The sequence below is a fragment of the Equus caballus genome, chromosome 4 (genome assembly GCF_041296265.1).
Source record: "Equus caballus isolate H_3958 breed thoroughbred chromosome 4, TB-T2T, whole genome shotgun sequence".
Taxonomy (NCBI): Eukaryota; Metazoa; Chordata; class Mammalia; order Perissodactyla; family Equidae; genus Equus; species Equus caballus.
Genome location: NC_091687.1, coordinates 104193866 through 104207359, shown reverse-complemented (window position 1 = coordinate 104207359; position 13494 = coordinate 104193866). Strand labels below are relative to the sequence as shown.

General features: G+C 36.2%; 1 protein-coding gene across 1 annotated transcript in view; it reads right to left on the bottom strand.

The window, feature by feature from the left end:
- CNTNAP2 (contactin associated protein 2) overlaps nucleotides 1-13494 on the bottom strand; it is a 1879249-nt gene that overhangs the window by 802523 nt on the left and 1063232 nt on the right. The window lies entirely within an intron of this gene.

Here is a 13494-nt window from a genome sequence, read left to right as displayed (position 1 = left end):
ATTTATAAAATACAAAGAAACATTATAAAGAGATAAATTTAGGCATAAGAGTCAGCCATCCTGCTGTGAATACCTATCTTACGTAAGGGCCTAATATGGTACAGGAAGCATAAATGATAAGAAATGAAATTAAAATTAAAAGAGTATGAGTAACCAGATAAAAAAGGAGAGTGTATACTAGTGGTTGTATTAGGGAACAGAGCATACATATACCAATTTCGAAATGAGACATTAAAAATTTTATTGCAAAATAACTTTAAAATAGCACTACCAATCAATTACCATTATGCCTTTTCAACAGAAATAATTCTCCTTATGCATAGAAAATAATATTTCTTGATCCCATTAAGTATCTCCAGAAGGTCCCCCAAAGCATCTATTTTTCATATCGTTACCCACACCGAATTCACCTACCAGAGTAAATTTAAACTGTACTAATATTTCTGTTTAAAAATCTGAAGTTATTCACAGATTCATTTCAATCTAATATTATATCTATAGCAAAAAACAGTTGCTATAGAATGGGCTAGGACCAAGGTGTGCCATTAATTAGAAAAAAGTGAACTTTTAATACACACTTTAAAAAAAAATTAATCATTAAATCATCTTTAAAACTCCATTTTCTGTTTGACTAGTAATAGTAGTTTAGGACAATAGAAACCTTCTTTCTCCATTTATTAATGGGTTACAATATTTAAAGCTTAATAATTACCATTTGAATCCCTTATAAGGGTTAATTACAGAGGTGTATATCATTTTCCATCAACATAGTACTACGTAAAAATAGAATTATAGTTAATTTCTTGACTTAAAAAAAATAAGGCTCTATTTCAATGTCAAACATATAGCTTACATATATATATATATATATATTTTTTTTTTCTAAGTCACTTTTTTTTTCATTTGCATTGACTTGGTCCCTTCAGAAAATTGGTGATCTTAGATGAGTGGTCTATTTAGACTAGTTGTATGCATACATATGATTTTCAATCTGTTTAGTCAAGATAAAATTGAATGGAGTTTAATGTCTAAACTTAGCAGAGGGAAAACAGCCAGCTGTGACTTTAGTGACTGTCCTTAACAAGGCAATCATTTAGTTCTGCTTTTTAAATACTTGAAAGTCTCTAAATATCGACACTAGCTTTGAAATGTTCCAAAATGAGTAGACGCGTTTGTGAGAACAAGACCTTCTCTGAAGCAAGACAGCTGCATAACACAGATCACTAAGGACTGGGTATAATTAAGTTCATAAAACAAGACTTCATCAGTCACTCATAACAATGTCTTGTTTGGCCCTGATGAATTTTGGAGTTTGAAATTGTCAAGTCTTTTCATTTTTCTACATGGCATATATTCTAGGAGAAGATAATTGTAGGGCAAACTACTATATCCATTGAAAATCTAGAGATTTTTTCCTCTCCTTGCATTATCTTTAACATTTTCAAGAGGGGCCCCATTAATCCTTGCCTCTGGGTGTTCACACCCGTTTGTAGTCCCCTTCCACACTGAATTAGGGGTGACCTTTGTGGTCCATAGGAAACAGAGGAAGTGGTGGCAGTGTGTGACTTCCGAGGCCAGTATTCTGCTTGGTCTCGGAGATTGCTAACTCTGAAGAGTCAGCCATAATGCCCTGAAAAATCAGGTGGAGAGGCCCATGAGAGTTAATAAACCATGGTTTTAAGCTATTAAATTTTGGGGTGATTTGTTATGTAATAATAAGTAAGTAATAAAGAATTTGGTACTGGGAGAGAATTGTAACAAAAATCTAAAAATGTTTCAGTGAGTTATGCACCGGGATGTCCATGTAAGATGGATGGGCTTTAAAAGAACTGTTAGCAGAATCTGATGGCTCTTGAGGAGGTTGTCAGTAACGACTTAAAGGAAAGTAAGGAAAAATATTATCAGAAATGGGAGAAAACTGTATCCTTGCTACGTTGCAATGGGAAGTTTAGCAACACTGTTTTCTGTGATAATATAGAAAGAAAAATGTCGTACTTAATAAATTATATAATCTAGCTAAAGAGATTTCCAGGCAGAGTATTGAAGGTGCTGGCTGGCATCTTCTTTCTGTTTCTAGTACAGAGAAAAGAAGAGAGAAAAGCTAAAGAAAAATTGCTAAATATGAAGAAGCCAGGATTTGAAAATAAAATGTTTTCTCAATTCCCATCTCTCCAGATGGAAAGAATGCAAAAGTTAAGAACTCACTTCCAGGCAAAGATCAACTACCAGTAAAACATAATCTAAAGATGACGGTGAAGTGTGACTGTCAAATCCATGTTAGGACATGGATTCCAAAATTTATTAGCTGTGTCTCAAAGAACCATTCAGTCAGACAAAAGAACCCTAGGCAACCTATTGGTGTCTTACAGATCCTCTGAGTCAAACAATAGGGGTTTTAATAAGCTTAAGGGCAGTTTTTCCTTAGTGTGTCGGCAGAAGCCCAATGTCAAGAGTTTATCTTTATGAGATTGTGGATGTGGCTTTTGTTTGATAGAGTAAATCTGACTAACATTTATAGGAAGCCCACAACTTTTTAAGAGAACTGTACTAGTGGTATCACCACCAGCTTGGACTGAAAGGGACAGAGATGATAGAAAATGAAAGAGGTCTTTAGACCCTAAACTTTCACAGGCAGAAAAATACACAGCTGTATACACAGGCTACCTTTTATAAAAAAGAGAAGTATGCATCAGAGTGGTAGAACTGAGAACCCAGAGGGCAAAGCCTTGAGCAATGGAGAATCATTTCTAAAAAATAGTAGAACTGAATCCTAATAAAGGTATTTCCAACATGTACCTGACTTATTTTAGAACTGCTATGGACCAGTTACTTCTGTGTGCCTTTTATTTTTCCCCTTTTGAACCAGAGAGTCAAAAGTGGTACTTTATGCCTATCCTAGCATTGTATGTTGGGTGTGTGGGTGGCATAAAGCTTGTTCACAGGTCTTTAGATGAGAAGCTATATTTGAGTAGCTGTACCCAAATGGCTTCCTTTGCTCTTGGACTTCCCCAGGAGCTTCATTTTGGTATGAACTTGGCTTAGATGAGGAGTTACTGGATTTTAGGCAAATGCTCTAATGGGATGAAACTTTGGAGGGCCTTTGGGAGGAGATAAGCGTAATTTCATGTGGAAGAGACATGAATCTTTGTGTCGCAGAAGATGAACTCTGATGTCCAACCTCCAAGATAGCCATGAATCTTTGCTTCCTATTATTCATACTCTCATGTAGTCCCCTCCCACACTGAATCAGTGCTGACCTGTGTGACAAACAGAACACTGCAGAAGTGACAGTGTGCATGTGACTTCCAAAGCTTAGTAATAAAAGGCATTAGAGGCTTTACCTTGCTCTCTTGGATCTCTTACTATGGGGAAGCCAGTCCCTGTGTCATAAGGAACCTCAAGTAGTCTGGTGGAAAGGCACCCACGTGGAGAGGAATTAAGGCTACCACTAACAGCCAGCAGCAACTTGCTAGCCATGTCAGTAAGCCATCTTGGAGTGACGCCTCCAATCCTAGTCAAGCCTTCAGATGATTGAGGCCCCAAGAAACACATTAACTGTGACCTTATAAGAAACTTCAAGCCAGAACTTCCCAGCCATGTTGCTCCTAAATTACTGGCCCACAGAAGAGGAAGAGATAATATATTAATACTCTGTGGAGCCACTAAATTTTGAGGTAGTTCGCTTGCAGCAATAGATTAATTCAGATTATAACTAACAAATCCTGCTGTCACTTTCTCAAATAGTTTTTAAAATTTGGAAGGCAAAGATTAACAAGAAAATTAGCCTGCAAAGCAGAGTAACTGGTAGAATGTTGACCATTCCCTTGGTTAGCAATAGGTTAAAGGTGTTTGGTCTCTGATACTGAAATTTCTGGTGCTCTAGCTCCCTTTGAAATGGAGGCAAACATATTATTTATTTTCTGCATTTTTTCTCTTTATGTACAAATATAATATCAATAAAAATACTGGTGTATTAGTGCCTGTGATGCTTTCAGTGATTACTCTAAAGCTCAGGAATTAACCTACTTAATAGATTAATAGCAGGATCATTTGGAGATCTAAATTCCAGCTGGAATTTTCAGGGTCAGAAATGAATAGATATAAAATGGATAGAGAGTTAATCTTAATTAAAATTTGCCAGGTTAGTAGAAAGATTATATAGAATAGAGAGGAAAATTCTTGTTTGTTTTGGCTTAGAGCTTTAGATTTATTATATCTATGAATTTGGAATAAAAAAGTGTAATATTTACACTTGGGTCCTTGTTACTGGGTTCTGCAATCCGAGAATGTGTCCTAACACCCGCAGTGAATTGCAATCCTGTCAGTCTCAATTGCATCTCACTATCAGTAAGCTGGGAAACTTTCCCCTTTACAGGGTCATTATAATTATGTTACCTAACTGGCATGTTTGAGATTTCTGTTTCAAGACTTAGTACATAAAAACTTCATACTTGATTTGAAGTCCACTTAGTATTTTATTATTCTTGCTGACAAAAGGAACACATGCATTTTCAAGGCTTTAAAATTTTAACTCAGAAATACATCAGTGAAAAACACCCTGTTATTTGTTTTGACATTAAAATGCCAATCCAAATTGCTGTAAGTTATAATGCTACACTGATGGGACAGAAAAAGTAAACAATGGTCAACAGGGTGGAAAATTTTACATGTCTAAAACCACATGCATACAAGATTTCTCTGCTTATACTTGTAAAGTTGGGAAGTTTGGGAGGTTGGAGAGAGGCTGGTAGAATGTTGTAAGGATGCTAAAAACCGTTCGTTGTCTTCCTTTCAATACAATCTTAGAAGATTGTGCAAAGTGTCTACTAGTCTCTATTGCTTACCCAACCTTCCTGAATGATTCTGCCTGGACGGAATAGGAGTCCAAGCAAGCAGGTGTTAGAGAGGGGCCGGAAGTAAGCCCACTGAAAGCTGGTGCCTGCGCAGTGGGGACAGCCACGCAGCATACTTGCCCGGCATGACTGACTTCAAGATAGGTTGACTGAGCAAATAAATACACATAGTGAAGATAGTAGGAGCCAGGTTCTCATAGTCAGAGAAGGAGGATACAAATGGAAAGAAGGATATCTTGAATGAATCTTGTGGATTTGGATTGAAATTTAATCAATGATTGTGAACTTATGGTTTTCAGTGTATATAGATAGATGTAGAAATAAATCTAGATGGAATTGTGTGTATGCTCAATATACAGATTCCTACCATCCACTGATGATAGTCTTGGAGCAGGGTCAGCCCAGAAGAACTGAGTACCCCTATGGTTCATATCCTAGTTTCTCTAGTGAATAAAACTGAGAGGCCTTCTCTGACCACCAGTTAACTAACACTCCTCCCTCTTAGCTCTCTATCCCCCTTACCTAATTCATTTTTTCTGCATAACACATCATCATCTGATATCTTGTGTGTTTGTTTACAGTTTTTTCTCCTTTTACTAGAATGCAAACTCCATGAGACTTTCACTCCTGTTGAATCTTACTTAGAAGGGGCTCAACTTACCTGTTGAATGAACAAATGGAGGGCCACTGAAGGATTTCGAGCAAGAAAATCACTTGATCAATTGGTGTTATGTTATTATCTCTCTGGTGAAGATAAGAATAGCCTGGTCGAGGGAAAATTGGAAGCGGGATTGTCTTATGAAGAAGTCGTTGGAGAAATTCTAAATTCTCATCTGGAATATGTCGATAAAGCTAACGTAGAGGAAATGAATAAAAGATATTTCACAGGGAGATATGACAGAACTGGCTGATCTATCGGATATGAGTATTGCACAGAGAGGAAGATGACTAGAATGACTCTTTGATTTCTGGCTGAGCAACTAGATAAATGCTTTTGCCTCTACCCATAGAGAGGGGCACAGGAAGAACATCAGGTCTTTAAGAAGCGGGATGAAAGGAGCAGGAGAAAGGGCAGTGGGTGGTTTTGATGAGTTCAGAGCCGAGACTTTTCAAGTCTGAGTTACTTGCGGAATATCCAAGATAAAATTTTCAGTCCAACAAGTTAATATTAATGTCAGGACAGCAGCAAAGAGATATCAGAATTTGGGAAAGATTTTTGAGTCATGCTGTGGAAGGAGAAGAAACTGCATGAAGAAACTGTACAGTGCACTAAGCAAAGAAACCCAAGGCTGGAACTCTAGGATCATCTACATATCAGGGGTAGGATCAGGAAAATAAAGCAGTGAAGAAAACCAAGAAAGAGGTGGAAGAAAAACCAAGAGGGAGGGATATCAAGGAAGCGAAGGAATTATCATCAGTGCGAAAGATCACAGAATCCAAATTATATAAAGACTTAGGGTTTGACTTGGGTTTACCATTTAGATAAATGGGAAATATAGGGAAACCAAAGAAATGGGTGTGGATAATGAATTGCAGTGTTGAAGGAGCACATGACATGTGGGCCAGCAGAGAGAGAGTAGCAATTCTAGCACTCTATTATCAAATAACGATATACTAACTAATGAAAGGCTAACTTCTTTGGAGGCAATTTTCATGAGCTAATATTAATTATGTAAATTATTTAATATAATCTGTTGGCTTTTTCAAATTTAGTATGCTATTTATATTTATTACATTTATTGTTTATTTATAATGGATGAGTACAAGGCTAAGAATTTTGCCTCTATCACTTTTTGACCTTGGGTAAATAAATTAAATTCTCTGTTCCTAGTTTGTTTATCTGTAAAATGGGCAAAATTATAATATTCTAGCACAAGAGGTTGTGAAGAATTAGTAAAAATATACCTATAAAGTAAGTGCCTAGAAAATGCCCATAGTATATATCAAAAAGATCTCGCCATCATCATTGAAAGACAGGGTTAATAATACCCAATTCCTGTGGTTTTCATGAACATTCAATAAAATACTATAAGAAAAGCCCTTAGCACACTGACTGGCACTCAGGATGTGCTCAGTAATGGCAGCTCTACTATTATCATTTAATTGCACAGCTTTGATTAAATAACATGGCAATTTCTCACACAGAAATATTTTGATATTTGAGAGATTTGTTTTATACTCTAAAGAAAATTAGAAATTACTTTCTTATTGCACTCATAAATATTCCAATTTTCAAAGCCTACGTATTTTTGAGTACTTTGAGGAGGGAAGACTGCCCTTTTTTATTAGTATTTTTGCATGTGATAAAGGAAAATATGAATATAAACTAGAGTCACAATTATCTGCTTTAAGATGATATGGATAATCCAAAATACTAGGAAATCCAACACAAATTCTCTTTGGCTATGGAATGTTCCTAAATATTTGATATTCTGGAAATTAACTTCAAGTCAATACAAAGCCAGATTGTGAAGATATATTTTAGGAGCTGCTTTGAAACTCAGTACACAAGAAATGCTTCATTTATAGGACTTGCTCTTGCCCTTGTCACCGTAACACCATTTTTTGGCTTTGATACTTAGAAGGATGCTTGGCCCAAAATAGGAGCCCATGACCCATCCTTTTTCCTCTTCTTTCTCTTCTTCTTTGTTATGATATTTTTTGTTGATGATGATGGTACTATTACCCTCGATGCCATCTCTTCATTGTTCTGTGCTCAGTATAAAGATGACGCTTTTCTTCTTTTGTAAGAGTGTTCCATGTTCTTCAATGAAGTGTGACATTAGAGTCTGAAGGCAAAATACTTTGAGAATGCTTCAAATTTCACTAACCTGATACTCTCCAAGAATGATAATTTTTTCCCAAAATGCTGACACTATCTATTCTGAGTTACTAAAATTGACTTTTGTTGCATATAAAAATGTGTGTAAATTTTTATCGTCTCAATTTTTTACTATAACGTAAATTCTCTGCTATGAGATAATTTATTTAACATATTTAACATCCAATAACACGTCATAGAAAATTTAGGAAAGAGATAGAAATAATAATCTCTAGAGAATTCCATTTCCTATGATATGACAATGTGAGGAACCTGAAACTTTTCCAGTTCAAAACACCTAGAAATGCTGGATAAAATGTAACACATATCCTTTAACTTATATATCTAAGAATCCAAAAAGTAGGAGAAGATTTCAGGGGTCAAAGGAAAAGGAAAAGCTACAATTCAGGGTGTCAGATCACGCTGGACTAGTAGTATTCAGAGGGTATTTGCTAATCTTTGTAATGCAGAGGTTTGGACTTTAAAGGCCAAGCAGAATTAGAAATCCAGTGTTGGACTTGTGCAAGAAATAGGAACAACATCCCCCTGCCCGCCCCGCCTCCACACACACACACATACATACACCACATAAAGCCCCAAAATGCTAAAGTCTCAGCTGAAGCAGATACTGGAAAAAATTTGCTAGTCAGCAAAGAGAGATGACAAGGAAATTTGTCTCTCCTTTCCTGCCTAGAAAAAGAAAAAAAAAGAAAAATTATGTCCTGAGAATTCATAAGCCACAGGCTTGCTCAGCAAAATTATGGCTTTCAAATTTACCCTGACTATAGGGTGTAATCCCCAAGCCCAGAAATTAAAATAGAAAAAGTGCTTCTAAGCTGCTGTCTTTTGAAGGAAGAGTAAGTCTTCTCTGGATTGACTCTGGAATTACACAATTCCTGAAGGCAGAAACCTGAGAAATTTAAGCTCACAATCCAAACATATAAAACACAAGAAAATAAGCCTAATGAACACAATTCAGCAGAAACATATCAGAAAAATTTGGCCCCTCATGAATTTCAGACAAATTTTAGGATTGAGAATATGGTAAACATTCAGAAATTATTTAAAGAAATAAAAAGTGGGATAAAATATATAAGAAAGGAATGAGATAATATTAAAAATAATTAGTCAAATTTGATAAATAACCAAATAGATCCTCCAGGAATGAAAAACATTTTATTGAGATTAAAAATTCATTAGTTGTGTTAAGCAGATGAGACAAAGCTAAGGAATATATCTGTGAACTGAAAGATATATTGGATACCTAGAATATAGTCCAGAAATAAAAAGTGATTAAAAATATTAAATATAAATTTTAAAATGTAGAGGAAGAAAATGAGGTCACAATATATTTGACTAAAATTTCAGAAGAAGAGAAAAGAGACAACAATGGAGAAGCAATTCAAAGATAAAATGTCTGAGAATTTTCCAGAACTGATTAAAAACTCAGATTCAGGGAACACAATAATTCCAAACAAAATTTCAAAAAAAATCAATCTACTGCGAAACACAGAATAGTGTAAAAGCAGATGATCAAGGAACATAAAAGTAGCAGGAGACAAGGCAGACGACTCCTAAGGAACCATACTCAAGTAGACAGGAAACTTCCTTACAAGGGAAAACGAAAGGTAGTAGAATAATTCATTCCAGGTTCTGAAAGAAAATAATATTCTAATGTAGAATTACTCATCGAGCTAAATTATCAAACAAGAAAGAAAGTGAAATTAAGACCTTTTCAGACAAACAAAAACTGAAGCAATTTACCACCAACAGACTCCTTTAAAAACTTCAAAACCAAGAGATACGTGTCAAAGAGAAAAGAACTAAGTCCAAAATGAGGAGAAATACAAGAAGGCATAGTAAGAGGAAAAATATGGCAAACGTGAAAAAATCTAAAAATACATTGACTACATAAAAATAAAATTATAAAAGTGATAATGACTAACATAGAAGTTCAAAAAAGAGGCGGAACTAAAATGCAGGACAAAAGTAGGATATAGGATGGTAGGAGATGACCAGAGTTACATTATGCCAAGTCTTATGGACAGAATTATGTTCTCCCCAAATTCATATGTTAAAGCCTTAACTCCCAGTGTGACTGTATTTGAAGAGAGAGCCCTCAAGGAGGTAATTAAGGTTAAATAAGGTCATAAGGGTGGGCCCTGATGCTATAGGACTGGTGTCCTTATAAGAAGAGGAAGAGACACCAGATCTCTCTCCCAAGTGCCCAGATGATGTGAGGACATAGCAAGAAGGTGGCCATCTGCAAGGTAGGAAGACAGGTGTCATCAGAAACCAACCCTGGCACCCTGATCATGGATTTCCAGCCTCCAGAACTGTGAGGAAAAAAATAAGTTTCTGTTGCTTAAGCAACCCAGTCTGTGTTATTTTGTTCTGGTGGTCTGAGCAGACTAAGACACAAAATTTCCTTCATAGTTCAGGATAAAGATCGAGGTGTTAAGTTACTTTGGACTTCGATAAACATTTATTTGCTGAATGAAAAATTATAAGGATAATCCCTAAAATAGGAAATATGAAGTATATATATTTTAAAGCAATGGTGGGGGTAATATATATGTATATATTTAAATATTTGATCAAGCAGAAGGAAGGAAAAAAGAAGGAATAAAAGGAACACAGAAAAAGCAGGAACAAAAGCAAAGTGGTAGAAATATAGCCAAGTATAGCAACACAGTCATGCATCACTTACAATACCATAGGTTCTGAGAAATACGTTGTTAGGTGATTTCATCATTGTGCGAACATCATAGAGTACACTTACACAAACCTAGTTGGTATAGCCTACTACACACCTAGGCTATAAGGTACTAATCTTATGGGACCACCATTATATATGCGATCTCTCATTGGCCAAAACATCTTTATGTGGCGCACAGCTGTAGTTAAAATTGATTTTAACAATGCTGAGCATACCACACTGAAAAGATAGATTGTACCATCAGATTTTTAAAAAAATTTAGTGGGGACTGGCCCCGTGGCCAAGTGGTTAAGTTTGCACGCTCCGCTGCAGGCGGCCCAGTGTTTCATTGGTTCGAATCCTGGGCGTGGACATGGCACTGCTCATCAAACCACGCTGAGGCAGCGTCCCACATGCCACAGCTAGAAGGACTCACAACGAAGAATATACAACTATGTACCGGGGGGCTTCGGGGAGAAAAAGGAAAAAAAACAATTAAATAAAAATTTAAAAAAAATTTAGCAATAGAGTATATTTAAGAAGCACATCTAAAATGTAGGAAACAAGAAGAGTTCAAAGTAAAACAACTGAAAAAGATAAGAAAGGCAAATACAAATTTTAAAAACCTGGTGTGGCAACAATGACGTTAATAGACAACCTTAGAGATATCGATCAAAAATATTGATATAACTTATACCATTGACAATAGCATTCCATGTGTGGCAGCACAGACTCCATAGCGAGCATGTCCGAGTTTGATCCTGCTTATTCTAGTTTACCATTTATGTTTCACTAAACTCCTTAAAAATTGTGCCTCCCAGTTTTTCTTCATCTCTAAAATAGAGAAAATAATGGTAGCTCTCTTATAGTATTATTTTGAGGATGCCCCGAGTAAACACATGTAAAGTTAGCAAGCATATAGTCTGGAACACAGTAAGACACTCAGCGTTACCAAGGAGGATGAAGTGGCAAAATATATAAGATAAAACCAAAAACAAATGAAGAAACAGGCATTCTGATGGCTAAAGATGGTTAATATATAACAATAAAGGTAAAATTCACTAGAAAGTTATAAATATTCTCAATATGTCGCACCTAATGACATAGCATTCAAATAGATACATTTTCAAGAAATTCAAGAAGTACTCCCGCAAGAAAATCGTCTGGCATGACTGTCCCCTTGCCCCCAGTCCTAGGCCCCTTCCCCAAGTGCTTCGGCAGCACCCAGCTCAGGAGTTGTGGTACAATCTCCTATTATGCAGATCGTTGTATGTACACACATTTCTGTGGAAGGTGATAGAAGCAATCATCAATTTCTCATAAATATCTATGAATCGCAAGCAGACAAAAACTTCTGGCTCAGGGGACTTGGTAAATCGACCATAGTTCTACCTCCTCTGTCTCTGAAAACTTACCAAGATAACAAGAAATCAATAAAAAAGTATAAACTCCATAATGTCACAGAAATTAGAATATAATGATTGGTGAGAGATTTCAACAAACTTTTAAAAGAGAATGAGGTCAATGAGGAGTGAAAACAGAGATGGTGATAGAGAAAAAGTACGTAAGCACCTGTGGAGAGAAACACCTATGAGAAGTGACCAGGCTGCAGGGTGGAACCCCGGAAAGACTCAAAACCCAGAGGTACAATGTCTCATGAAAAAGGCTGAAGGTGGTACCATCCCTCCCGGTCCCCTAAAAGACTACGTGAGCAATGCTCTGAGAAGCGCCACTGGGCACCTCAGCTGGAGTCACTCATTGATGGGGGAAGGCGTGTGTGAAATTGTGAGACTCAAAATGGGAGGTTGGCTAGCATTACTGCAAGTTACACGGTGGAATTCCTTTCCATGCTTCCAGAACTCAGCCAGAGACGACTGGATTCTCCTCTGGAGAAACAAACAGACTCAAAAACACACTTCAGGGTGCAATGAAAGGGTCATATCATTGTCACTGATCATTTGATAAAGCCATCAGTTAACAAGCTTCACCCCGAGACAAATATCCCTTCAAGGTGGTCCACTGTCTAACGTGCACACGGCCGTACATGAGTGATTCACAGGCCTTGTCAAAATTGTGAAAAAAACCCCACTGATTTGAAATGAATGCATTGGTGACTGAGATTTGAAGATACACATTAAAACTGTGGTGAGGGGAAAATGTAAGTATCCATTGAGATCTATAAATAAATTACTTTTTACCAGTAACAGTTGAAAAACCGTGTTACAAATAGAAAAAATAGACATTTAGCCATTTAATTGAACTCCTAAAGGGCCAAATTTCTTCATGAGAAGGCTATCACATTAACAGTTTTTCACCTCCCTGGTCATATTTTTGGGAAATAGGGATAAAACCTGCTCATGTTTGAGTAAGGGGAAAAAATTGATAAAATTTGAATTACAGGCTGAAGTTTTACAGATTCCGAGCTAAATGCAGCCTATTTGACTATTTGAGATTCATCTCTGTGAAATGAGTTTTATTGTCAGTATGGCTTTTCATTATTCACACTAAACTCCCACCACCTGCTAGAAAGACACATAAAACAAATGATTTCGCAGGCTGTGTTTGCTTTCTTGTGATGAACGAATCCATCCCAAGTCGTCTTTTTGGAATCATAAGTGAAATATTGGCAGTTTATATTTTAAAAATGTTTATTCTATCTCCAGTGTATATCTTCTTCTGTATATAAAAGTTTGTGCCAAAGAAAATATGATTCTTTCCTAAGCCAAAAATGAAAAACCCCAAAAACCAGGGCTTGAGTACAATAAACTAAAATGCTCGCTGTTCTGGCTCTCCATGATTAACAAGCACGGCTATTCAATTCGGGTACTATGACCTACACTTTATAATATAAACACTAGTGAATTCAAGGACATTTCTGGCCATAATGTCACCTATTTACTGCCATGCCTAGAAACAGCTCGAGAGAATGATACTTTTGTCAAATCCAGAAGTCTCCTTTATGAAGTAATAATTACTCTCAAATAACATTTCAATGCTCTAATAATTATATATTAAAATAATAAGACATACCTTGTTCTTTTGGGATTAATGTCTCAAAATAACAAACCAGTAAAAGAAATTCCCCCTACATTTGCAGTATAGAATATGAAAATATCACACAA